We start from the raw sequence: 12,865 nt of genomic DNA, 5'->3' as shown, positions 1-12,865 counted from the left end.
TCATCTGTCATCTACATCTACAACAGTTCACACACCAACACGCTATTTTAGCTCGCTCCCCTTCCCTAGACACACACACTGCAGACTCGCGGCAGAGGCAGAGCCAGCGGCCGGCGGCCAGTGTGCGGCCACTGCGCGAAGCAGAGTGTGAATGAGAGAATGTGCAAAAAACAAATATAAGCTGCGGGACGGGGTGGGTTTTGCCACTGCACATTAATTTCTTCATTGTGGCTATAATAATGATCCAATCGGATCCCCATATTGTGATAGATATGGTCATTCCCTACGGAATGGCGTTTTTATACCCGGTACTCGAAGAATAAATAGGGTATATTGTATTTGTGCACAAAGTGAATGTATGTAACGCACAGAAGGAAACGTTTCCGACCCCATAAAGTATATGTATTCTTGATCAGCATCAATAGCCGAGTCGATAGAGCCATGTCTGTCTGTCCGTCTGTCCGTCCGTCCGTCCTGATGAGCGCCTAGTACTCAGAGACTATAAGAGCTAGAGCCACCAAATTTTGCATCGAGACTTCTGAATGCTCACACTGTTACAAGTGTATTTCAAAAATTAGCCCCACCCCCTTCCGCCACGGCAAAAGGGCGCAAAACCTCCCAAATCTACAATTTTGAAGATAAAAGAAATCTAAAAGCGCCAATCCGTAGGGATTGGGATCCGATTGGATCATTATTATAGCCACAATGAAGAAATTAATTCCCAGTGGCTAAACACACCACGTCCCGCAGCCTATATTTGTTTTTTGCATATTCTCTCATTCACACTCCGCTTCGCGCAGTGCCGCGTCGCTGCCTCTGCCGTGAGTCTGCTGTGTGTGGGTCTAGGCAAGTGTTGCAAGCTAAAGGAGAGTGTTGGCGTGAGAAGTGTTGTTGATGTAGATGACAGATGAAGAAAAAATGTAAAATTTGACAAAAAACCGCTAAGGTACAGATGTAGTACTGAGTGCCGGGTATAAAAATTGTGACGCGTAAGAAGCGTCTCACACGTTCTGCTGCGTTCTGCTGGGTTCCGCACGTAACAGTCTTTGGCTTGGTGTCGCATGGGCCACTTGATGGTGCAGTTATTGCATATCAACGTCCAGACAAAAATGTCTCTTGCTCGTGAGTCTTTGTAATGGCGATTAGTTTATTTGGAATTCGTTTAAAACATTTCTTGGTGTTTTTATACCCGGTACTCGAAGAGTAAATAGTGTATGTTGTAGTTGTGCACAAAGTGAATGTATGTAACGCACAGAAGGAAACGTTTCCGACCCATAAAGTATATATATTCTTGATCAGCATCAATAGCCGAGTCGATTGAGCCATGTCTGTCTGTCCGTCTGTCCGTCCTGATGAGCGCCTAGTACTCAGAGACTATAAGAGCTAGAGCCACCAAATTTTGCATCCAGACTTCTGTATGCTCACACTGTTACAAGTGTATTTCAAAAATGAGGCACGACCCCTTCCGCCCCCACGCCATTCCATAGGGAATAACCATATCTATCTGATCACCAAATAGGGATCCAATTGGATCATTATTATAGCCAGAATGAAGAAATTTAATTTGCAGTGGCTAAACCCACCCCGTCCCGCAGCTTATATTTGTTTTTTGCACATTCTCTCATTCACACTCTGCTTCGCGCAGTGGCAGAGGCCTCCGCCTCTGACACGTCCGTGCCTCTGCCGCGTCTCTGCCCTGACTCTGCAGTGTGTTGCTCTTGGGGAGGGTGGCGAGCTAAAGGAGCGTGTTGGCGTAAGCAGTGTTGTTGATGTAGATGACAGATTAAGAAAAAATGTAAAATTTGACAAATAACCGCTAAGTTGCAGATGTAGTACTGAGTGCCGCGTATAAAAGTTGTGACGCGTAAGAAGCGTCTCACACGTCCCTTCTCGTTTTTTTTTAAATTAATCGCTACATCGAAATTGGTTGGCCGCATTGACCATGTACTTTATGTTGAATATTATTATTTGATTTTTTTGATTATGTTGAATATTAAAAAAAAATTTTACTGAAAAATGTAGAACTCAAAAAAGACTTGTTTGCCGAACGAACACCAGAAATGGAATGAGTCAAATTTTAGCACTAAATCACACAACTGCCATAGGATTTCTAGCTGGGATCTGTATAAGGACTGGAGAGCTATACGTTGGTATTTGCAAAATATGTAAGTGTATCTAAAGTTTCTACCAACAGAATTTTATTACTAATCATTTGTTTTGAATGGTCCTTCGATGTGGAATTTATTGTGGAGTTCCTGTGGTTCGTTTATTTCGATTGGGGTTCCTTGTGGAGTTTCTAGGGTTCCTTTTTTTTGGTTTTTAGAGAGTTCCGTTTAGTTTTTTTACGCTTCCCTGTTGGAGTACGAGTCCTTATAATTTGTTTATTTACAAAAACGAAATCATTCCTGCCTTAGCCGAATAGGTCAACAATTTTGTGGTGCATTTTTCACATCTCGGAATTCCATCAGCTCCCAACCAGCATTATAAATACCAATACCATGGCAGTCCACTCTTCCTCTTCCTGCTATCATATTTCGTGTTTCGTTCCGTTCCGTTCTGTTCATTTCAATCGATGGGTTCTCCTCTATCATCAGCCTTCTGGGGATGCAACACCGAGTACTCATGCTCTGTACTTCTCACACGTGTATGTGGTGTTTTGCCACTTTATTTTCCTTTCGGTTTTTGTTTTTCCCCGTGTGTTGTGTTTTTGTTGCAATATTTTCGATGACGATGCCAATGGATGCGATGATGGCAGGAAGGAGGCGCATGGCCCACCTCTCATCTATGGGGGGCCTACTCTCCGTACTTCAGCTTACCCTGCCCTTGCCCCTATCCCATTGCGGTGTGTTTTCTACTACTCTTCTGCTCATACTCGTATGGGGGGGGATTGGCGGGGTAACATTTTTATGATGCCTAGCGGCATGTTAAAATTGAAAAACGCATTTGCGTGATAAATTGCAATATTTAACTCACACAAACACACACATAACACAGGCATTGGGGCACATAGAGGAGGCAGCAGCTGTAGCTGTAGCATGTGGTGTCCAGTTGTAATTGCAACAACTGCTGGCCAGGTCTCAGACAACACGGCTTTCCTCTCGAGTGCTGCAGACAGAGGGGATCCTGTTGGGTGCTGGGGGGCATACGGGCATCGGGCATGAGTTATGGCCACCCGTCATTCTGTAGCTCGTTGTTGAATGTGGCGAAATACGAGCGTATAATGCAAACGCCATTGCATGGCAACGCACACACAAGAAAGCAGTTAACATTTTTCTCCTTTGGCTTTTTCTTTTTTTAAGCCGCCAGAGGACGGGGCCATCACCCAGCCTACAGTCAGTCCAGGCAGCCCAGGCAGCCTGACGATATGAGTTACATGCCGTGCTTAATGGCATAATTTAAAGCTGCAAATTTTGTCATAAATTTTAAAATTGATTACCACGAGAAGGCAGTTTGGTAGTTTCCATGTTGCAGTCGTTTGCTGCTGCTGTTGTTGTTTCAGTTGCTGTTGCTGTTTTTGCTCGTTAGTTGAAAATTGCATGCCGCCTGATGGCTACATTGGCGGCGGCAGTGGCAGTGGCAGCGCCGCAGCGTGGCAGGCTCCAGTGTTAAAATTGTGCCTCAAGTGTTGGTATATCAAAATTGAGCACATTTTTTATACCCAGTACTCGAAGAGTAAATAGGATATATTGTATTTGTGCACAAATTGAATGTATGTAACGCACAGAAGGAAACGTCTCCGACCCCATAAAATATATATATTTTTGATCAGCTTCAATAGCCGTGTCGATTGACCCATGTCTGTCCGTCTGTCCGACCGTCCGTCTGTCCGTCCGTCTGTCCGTCCGTCTTGTTGAGCGCCTGGATCTCAGAGACCATAAAAGCTAGAGCCACCAAATTTTGCATCCATACTTCTGTATGCTCACACTGTTAGAAGTGTATTTCAAAAATGAGCGCCGCCCCTTCCGCTTCCGCAAAAGGGCGAAAACCACCCAAATCTACAATTTTGAAGATAAAAGAAAAATAAAAACGCCATTCAGTAGGGAATGACCATATCTATCAGATTGAAGCATTATTATGGCCACAATGAAGAAATTAATTTGCAGTGGCTAAACCCACACCGTCCCGCAGCTTATATTAGTTTTTTGCACATTCTCTCACTCACACTCTGCTTCGCGCAGTGGCAGAGGCCTCTGACACGTCTCTGCCTCTGCCGCGTCTCTGCGAGCTAAAGGAGCGTGTTGGTGTGAGAAGTGTTGTAGATGTAGATGACAGATGAAGAAAAGATGTAAAATTTGACAAAACACCGCTAAGGTGCAGATGTAGTACTGAGTGCCGGGTATAAAAGTTGTGACGCGTAAGAAGCGTCTTACACGTCCCTTCTCGTTTTTTTTGCATTGCTTTTCTTTCCAGTCATTTTTCTTTCAACCATATCATTTACCATAATATAAAAAGTATAAGGGTGCTGCAGAGTAGGAGGTGCAACGGGCACTGAATATGCTTAAAAACATTGTAAGAAATTTATTCATGCAAACATCTTTATATGCCCTCAACATGATATTTGATTAATACGCCATAGCTTTTAATACAAAGTCACAGAGCGTGTGAAAGTTGAATCAAAAATGCGGCAGAGTAATTAGAGAGGGAAAACGGATGGATGCAGGCGATACAATTGAAAAGATGCATTTTAATTAACTCGAAAAGTTTGTAGGAAATTTATGAGTTGAAAGAACGAAAGAACGCAGGTGGGAGCGAGTGGACATCTCCAATTAACTAGCAATTTCTTCAACTAAGTTTACAATTTTAAAACATAAATTGTGTAGTAATTTGAAAGAAGGATATATTACAGCACGATCGGGAAATGGGGAATTATTATACAAACGACAAAAAGCCAAATAGCAGAAACGATATCCAAGTTTCAAGTTTTCAAATAAACAAGTTTTAAGCAAAGAAGCCATTAACAAATAAACAAATAAATATATTGAAATGTAGACTGGAATATGTAAAAGATGGATCAAGGGGTTTCCGATTATGCTTAAAAGATAAAAAATGCCACCCTAAACAAGTGATTGGGTTACAAAATAAATTAATTATCTTTTCATATAAATATGTACATATGTATATACAAATATTATGTAATATGACAATTGTAATAATTAAATCTCCAGGTTCAAGATTATGTTTAAAACAAAAATCAAAACGCATATAAACATATTAATAAACACTTACTAATTTTATGAGACTTTGTTCGTGCTAAAACTAATTCCAGTCATTTAAAGCATGGCATAGAAGAGCTCTAGGAAAATGATATCCAAATTTGTATTATTTATCCAATAACTAATATAATGATAATAACATTACTCGACAAAATCGAATTCGACGCCTTAGCTAAAATTGGTTAACCAACCCTAGCTAAAATTGGTTAACCAACCCTAACAAAAACGAGAAGGGACGTGTGAGACGCTTCTTACGCGTCACAACTTTTATACCCGGCACTCAGTACTACATCTGCAACTTAGCGGTTATTTGTCAAATTTTACATTTTTTCTTCATCTGTCATCTACATCAACAACACTGCTCACGCCAACACGCTCCTTTAGCTCGCCACCCCCCTAGAGACACACTTTGCAGAGTCAGGGCAGAGGCAGGGTATAAAAAGTACGCTTTATAGGGTTGCGCTCCCAACTGCTGTAGTGTGTCTGGCTTCAGTACTCGAAAAATATAAACGAGGAGGGACGTGTGAGAAGCTTCTTACGCGTCACAACTTTTATACCCGGTACTCAGTAGGAATTCTGTACCTTAGTGTTTTTTATACCCGGTACTTGAAGAGTAATGTATTTGTGCGAATAACGGTTGTATGTAACGCACAGAAGGAAACGTTTCCGACCCCATAAAGTATATATATTCTTGATCAGCATCAATAGCCGAGTCGATTGAGCCATGTCTGTCTGTCCGTCTGTCCGTCCGTCCGTCTTGTTTGTCGGCTAGTTCTCAGAGACTATAAGAGCTAGAGCCACCAAATTTTGGCTCCAGACTGCTGTATGCTCACACTGAAACCAGTGTATTTCCAAAATTAACCCCGCCCCCTTCCGCCCCCGAAAAAGGGGGCTTGGAGAAACAGGCGATGAAACACGCGGAAATCAGACCTTTTTGTTTTAGGTAGGAACGCATGTAGAAGTGGTGGCTGTTGTAATTTCAACTTCGTGAATCACTCGGGTTTCCCTTCCAGTGTACAGAACTCATATTTGGCATGCATCTAGATGCGTTCCATGGGAATGTATGGAGTGTGCATATAATATCGTGCCACAGAAACCTATTAAGAACCGTTCCGGAACTGTTCAATGGATTCATTCCATAGCACATCCTTGGAATGCTTAAAAGAGCGTTCTCAAAGAACGCAAAAAGAACATTTGTATGTACATATGTACACAAAAATATTCATTTTCAAACTCATTGCGTTTATCAAATTAGATAAAAACGAGAAGACACGTGTGAGACGCATCTTACGCGTCACAACTTTTATACCCGGTATTCAGTCAGTGCACCTGTTCCATATTGTTTTTTTTTTTTTTTTTTCGAATTTTACATTTGACATTTTACATTTTTGCTACTCCTGCATTCTACATCTACATAACTCCTCACGCCAACACGCTTTTTTAGTTCCTCCCTCTTCCCTAGAGCCGCACACTGCAGAAGCAGAGTGTGAATGACAGAATGTGAAAAAAACAAATATAAGCTGCGGGACGGGGTGGGTTTAGCCGCGGCTGAGGCAGAGGCAGAGGAACGGCAGGGGAAGAAGCCGCACACTGCGCGAAGCAGAGTGTGAATGAGAGAATGTGCAACCCTGCGGTATGGGGTGGGTTTACCCACTGCAATAATGATCCAATCGAATCCCAATTTGGTGATCTGATAGATATGGTCATTCCCTACGGAGTTTAAGATTTCTTTTGTCTTCAAAACTGTGGATACCGCAAATTTTTGCGATTTGAGGGGGCGTAAGAGGGCGTGGCGAAATTTTGAAATACGCTTGTAGCAGTGAGAGCATACAGGCATCTGGATGCAAAATTTGGTGACAGACATGACTTAAATGTAAAGGCGCTTGTTTTGGTACTACAATAAAAGGTAAACACACTTGTACATATCTTACCTTCTTTATTTATTTTCCCATGCACTCTTCACGGAAACATTGTCGAAATGTTTTCTTTACGTGATTTGCCATAGACATGGTCGTGCGTCAACTGCCTCACGCAATGAGGCCTTTGGGAGTTTCTTCTCTAGCACCAGCAGTGGTCCCTCGCAATTCAATCCTTGTCTGCTTTATGCTCTAATCTTAAAGCACCTGCCTAGTGCAGTGTTATAAAGCGTAAAATCTCCTCCTCATCAGTAGGGTCTAAGCAAATCAATGATCTGATAGATATGGTCATTCCCTACGGAATGGCGTTTTTAGTTTACATTTTTTCTTCACCTGTCATCTACATGTGTACATCCAACACGCTCTTTTAGCTCGCCCACCCCCCTCCCTTAGAGACTGCGCGAAGCAGAGTGTGGATTAGAGAATGTGCAAAAAACAAAAAAAGCTGCTGGACGGGGTGGCTGCAGCCACTGCAAATTGATTTCTTCATTCTGGCTATAATTATGATCCAATCTGATCCCAATTCGGCGATCTGATAGATATAGTCCTTTCCTATGGAAAATTTTGGCTGTGGGAGATTTTCGCCCTTTGTGGGTGTGGAAGGGGGTGGGGCGAAATTTTGAAATACTCTTGTAAAAGTGTGAGCACACAGAAGTCTGGATTCAGCCAGTTTTTTGGCTCTAGCTTTTATAGTCTCTGAGATCCAGGCGCTCTACAGGACGGAGGGAAGGACAGACAGACAGACATGGCTAGATATATAGATACTTTATGGGGTCGGAAACGTTTCCTTCTCTGCGTTACCACTTTTGTTAACAAATACAATATACCCTATTTACTCTTCCAGTACCGAGTATATTATATATGTATGTATTATTAAAACAAACATAGGAGACCCTATTTTCCAGCCTAAATTTTACTTTAGAAATATAATTTGCCTTGCTCGATATGATAACGATATGATGTTGTGCCGGCCACGAAGGTACTATTCCCTCGAAAACTAGGTGAATAATTTGTAAAACTATTTAATTTCTTGGGACACGTAAACAGTAATTACATAAATACTCGTACAAGGTTACCATCGGACACGACTTCCCTTTTCCTTAAAACAAAAATGGAAAATAACTACTGAAAGAGAGGTGCAACGGCAACGCGAAATATTGGAGGAGGAGTAAAGTAGTAAAAGAGTGGAAGATCGAAAGAGCTGGATGTATGGATATGTGGTTGGGGAAACTATTGATTATATTACATGCTATAGACGGGGGCATACACATCTTGTGAGTGATATAAATGGCTTCATTAAATTTTGTAACCATCATTTACGGAACAGAGCGAAAGAGCCAAAGAGCACACACACGAGAGTTTGCAGAAGAGTAAATTGTTTTATCAATGGATTATAATTCCAGCAGCCTCCACCCTGTCTCTGACTGTGCCAGCGTGAAAGTGTGGGCCCATTAATCGATACATTATAATTAAGGGGAACAAGCAGCGTCGAGCAGCTATTCGAGGCATCGGAACTTGTTTGATAATGCATCTGAAAGACAGCAACTAAGTGTAAGTCCCAGTCCGGGTCCGATTCCCATGATAACATCATCAATAGGGGCCACCATCTCCTATGCAATTACCTAAATTATATGCATACCCTGCCACAGCTACAGTGGTGCTGCTGCTGGTCAGGTCGTTTAAAATTAAATTAGTATTATGCACTTTTCCTCTCTCCCCGTCTTTAAGTCTATAATCAGTTGCTGTTTGTGGTGCAGGCCAAACCATCAACTTAACTTATCTTCTCGCAATTTGTCATGTCTCCCTCCTCTTCCCACCACTATTCGGACCAATCGGCAAACACCATCGCATGATATCGCTTTGGCGGCGCTGCTAATCATTTTTTGATATGGCTAGTAATTATAGGCATTCCATCCAGTTCATCCATCCATCCATCCATCTTCCCCGTTAAAGGTTTCAAAAGAGGAGAATTTAATGGTTTTCCATTTCCATTTGCTCTTATGACTATAATTGATTGGTTGCTGCGGTGACTGTGGCAATTACAAACAGGAAAATTAGACAGGCTGTGCCTTGTGCCCGTTGCCCGAAGGTGTGAGAGTGGATAAATGGGACATAAATACGACAGATAAGGTAGGAAACCCTTGGAGAGCGAAAGGTGCTTCCAGTGTTAATGGCAACCTGAGGTAAATGCAAAAGAAAAAATTAGTGCATATTTATATAAACATATCTTCTAGGATGATTAGTATTACAATTGATGGTACTTAGAATATAGTGTAGTTTTAGATCAGGGCTCGGCACCCATACAATTAACGAACCGTTTTTGCGTTTGTGTGTGAAGACGCACGCAAAACGGAACATTGGTATTGGTACGAATCACTGTAATACGCTTGTACGTGAGGGCAGCGCAGCAGCAGCGCAGCAGCAGCGCCTTGTCCCGCACCCATGGGATAGGGCCGTGCCGAGCCCTGTTTTAGATTGACTCAAGTTAATAAATAGTCAGATGACTTATATATTTTTTAATTGAGCTGTATAGCTGTAGCTGTTTTGACGCTGCAGAGATGATTAAACTGTCAGTTTTGTGTATATCACTTTTACAATTTATTTAAGCCACTAAGTGTAAGGGAAGAAAATTAAAATTGTTCATGGATCTGCTCGATTAACTCTAAAAAAACAATTAAGCCTCACCAGAGATGATTTACATAATTGATTGACGTTTATTTTTACTAAATTACAATTTTCCATAGATCCATTCAGCGCCTTAATTAAAGAGTAACTCTAGAATAACTTAAAATTTTGTAAGCTATATTTTTGTGCAGCAAAAAACAATTTATAGATCAGATTACAACATCTTTAGTGATGTCCACTCAAATGTAAAATCATGTCAGTGGAGGGATGGATATCGACTGTTCTTTTGTTGAAAATTACTCAAATTCAAGAAGATATTACATTTAAAAAGTTCACAAGAAAATTTCAAGATATTAAATATTAAAACTATTTAAATAAAACGTGAACAGATGGAATATCAAACCTATTCGTATATAATTTTGTAATATATGCCTCACTTGCTGTACAAACGAGAAGGGACGTGTGAGACGCGTCACAACTTTTATACCCGGCACTCAGTACTACATAAAAAGGGTATAAACGTCTCACACGTTATCTTATCTTCAAAATTGTAGATTTGGGAGGTTTTCGCCCTTTTGCGTGGGCGGAAGGGGGCGGGGCTCATTTTTTAAATACACTTGTAACAGTGTGAGCATATAGAAGTCTGGATGCAAAATTTGGTGGCTCTAGCTTTTATGGTCTCTGAGATCCAGGCGGTCAACAAGACGGACGGACAGACGGACGGACAGACAGACATGGCTCTATCGACTCGTCTATTGATGCTGATCAAGAATATATATATACTTTATGGCGTCGGAAACGTTTCCTTCTGTGCGTTACATACAACCATTATTCCCCAAAAATACAATATACCCTATTTACTCTTCGAGTACCGGGTATAAAAACCCATTACAATTATTTAAATACATATTTCAAATTTTTGTGCACATTTTGGGGGCACTTTCTAAAAACCAGTGTGGCCGAGTAATCAATCATAGAGGAGTATAATCAACTCAACTGCAGCCATTACTGCATAACACTTACAATACTCGTACTCGTACGCCATCCACAACCTACGTTCCATCATTAAGTCGAACAGACAATTTGTCAAATGAAACAAGAAAATTTGCATAGAAAACTAACAAACAACTAACATTAGAGACACAGCAAAAAATTTGCATGTCTGACCGACTGAATATTGGCCAACGATTCAACAACGAGGCAACAACAAACAGGCAAGAGAGGCAGCGGCAGCAAATAACAATTTACCACACACACAAAACTGGCCGCGGACTCTGTGGCTCTAGCTCTGCCTCTGTCTGTGGTAACACAGAAGCACTGGATGCAGTGGACGAAGTGCAATTACCAACAGCGCGCCACAGAGTCCATGTCCAAGCCAAGTCAAGCCACCAAATATCAAAGAAGATCGGCAAAAGAGCTACAGGCAGTAAGCAGTACTGGCTGGACCGGCTGCTTTTTGTAGCTTTTTGTTGTACATTTTGTTGTCTCTTCTTGTTGTTGCTGTTGTGGCCAAACAACAAGTGTGTTTGTGTCCGCAACGATTAAGTAAAAACAATTTAAACGCCTTTCATGCCAAGAGTAGCACAGCACAGAAAAAAATAGGCAAAAAGAGGCAGACAGGGCAACAGGGCAGCAAATGTTAGAGAGGAGCTAAACAGCTACGTACATAAGTATAATATGTAGGCAACATTTAAAAGTTGCATAAAATACTCAAATCAGTCATAGCTCCTTCGCGATGCCAGCCCGAGACTCGTGACTGAGTCCCTTAAATGGCCATCGCTAAGGCAAGTAGTCCACGGTCCTCGTATCTAAACCATGGCGTTAATATGCGTCGCTATGGCTTAGCTTGTAGGCCAAGTTTCAGCTTGATGTTGTTGCTCTTGCTACTGCTGTTGTCTGCTGCATGTTAGTGCTTCCTTTTTGGCATCGGCAACATGTCAATTATATCGTATCAAATTAATAATTGTACACGTCGCGCCGCATTGCACGTCTTCGCCCCATTCACCAACTGAAGTTGGTTTTTAAAGGAGATAGCTTGGATGGCTGGATAGCTGGCTGGGATGCCTGCGCATGACTGTGCTTGGTGTTTGCCCGTGTTTGCTTCCTCTTGTGGAGCTGGGGCTGCCATGTTGGCCTGCTGCTTGCCACTAATCGTGGCAGACAAGCATGCTGAACGGCCCCGCAAATGTAATATATTTTAAGTTACCTGTCAATTTTGGATGCTGTTAAGCGTTGCTAACACGCCGCATGTTTGCCCCGAGTATTCGATATCAAACTGAAAAGTGTGGTGCACCTCCTCGTACGTACATATGTATGTATAATAATGCGCGTGGATGTATGTTCATTAATATGTGGTTGGCAGGAGTGTGAAATTAAACTAAATTTGTGTTGCAGCATTGAAATGTTTGTTGATTTCGTTTTAAATGCCCATTTTATGGCTCACTTAACGGCAGTACAAATCAATAATGGTCCTAAATTAAACTAACCTTCATAAAAGTGTTGTAATGCAGTTTTCGAAGTTCTTGTTGGCATACTAATTTTTTAAACACAGCAATTCACCACATTTCCAATCAGCTGTGAAGGCTTTGATGATCAGTTGGCAGCGCCTAAAAAGAAATTGGTAAAAGCTAGAAAATATTGAATATTTGCAGAGCAAATACGATTGTTTTTTTTTATCACTCACACTTATTACCTGAAGATGTGTTATTAGAGTTATGTTTTTAAGCTTATTTTTAACACAGCTTATTTTTAATTTTCTGCTAATGAAATGAAATGAAATGAAATGTATATTAGCCAGAAATGCAAATAAATACAAGAACGGAACACTCTTGAACAGCTCACGAAATTTGATCAATAATAGCTTTACACATTATCTATCCTGTATAGATCCTGTATAAAAGAACAGACGGACGGACATGGCTTGTATTTTCGCGCTACAAACATTTCGCAAAACATACCAAACACTAATCAACGGGAATAAAAACACAGCGGTAATCTCCGCTTTAGTCTCCCTCTATATCCGCTGACTTGTAACCTTTATCCAAGCTTTATTTATCATTTAATCGCACTTTTTATTAATTATTTTCCTTAACACGCGTTGTTTTCGTCCTA

The 12,865-nt window shown here is 41.3% G+C and overlaps 1 long non-coding RNA gene across 2 annotated transcripts in view; it reads right to left on the bottom strand.

The window, feature by feature from the left end:
- The window catches only part of LOC117900307, a 70,033-nt gene extending 57,168 nt beyond the window's left edge, over positions 1 to 12,865 (bottom strand). The window contains exons 1-3 of one of the 2 annotated variants that reach the window (XR_004649273.1): positions 12,712 to 12,865; positions 12,438 to 12,510; positions 12,241 to 12,360 (exon numbers count right to left, since the gene is read on the bottom strand). This is a non-coding gene — a long non-coding RNA (uncharacterized LOC117900307). The remainder of the gene's footprint in view (positions 1 to 12,240; positions 12,361 to 12,437; positions 12,511 to 12,711) is intronic. The other variant, XR_004649272.1, reaches the window with a different exon arrangement.

This window comes from Drosophila subobscura, chromosome U, assembly GCF_008121235.1.
Source record: "Drosophila subobscura isolate 14011-0131.10 chromosome U, UCBerk_Dsub_1.0, whole genome shotgun sequence".
In the NCBI taxonomy this organism is placed as follows: Eukaryota; Metazoa; Arthropoda; class Insecta; order Diptera; family Drosophilidae; genus Drosophila; species Drosophila subobscura.
Note: the sequence above shows the minus strand (reverse complement) of the source record. Positions and strands in the feature narration are given on the sequence as shown.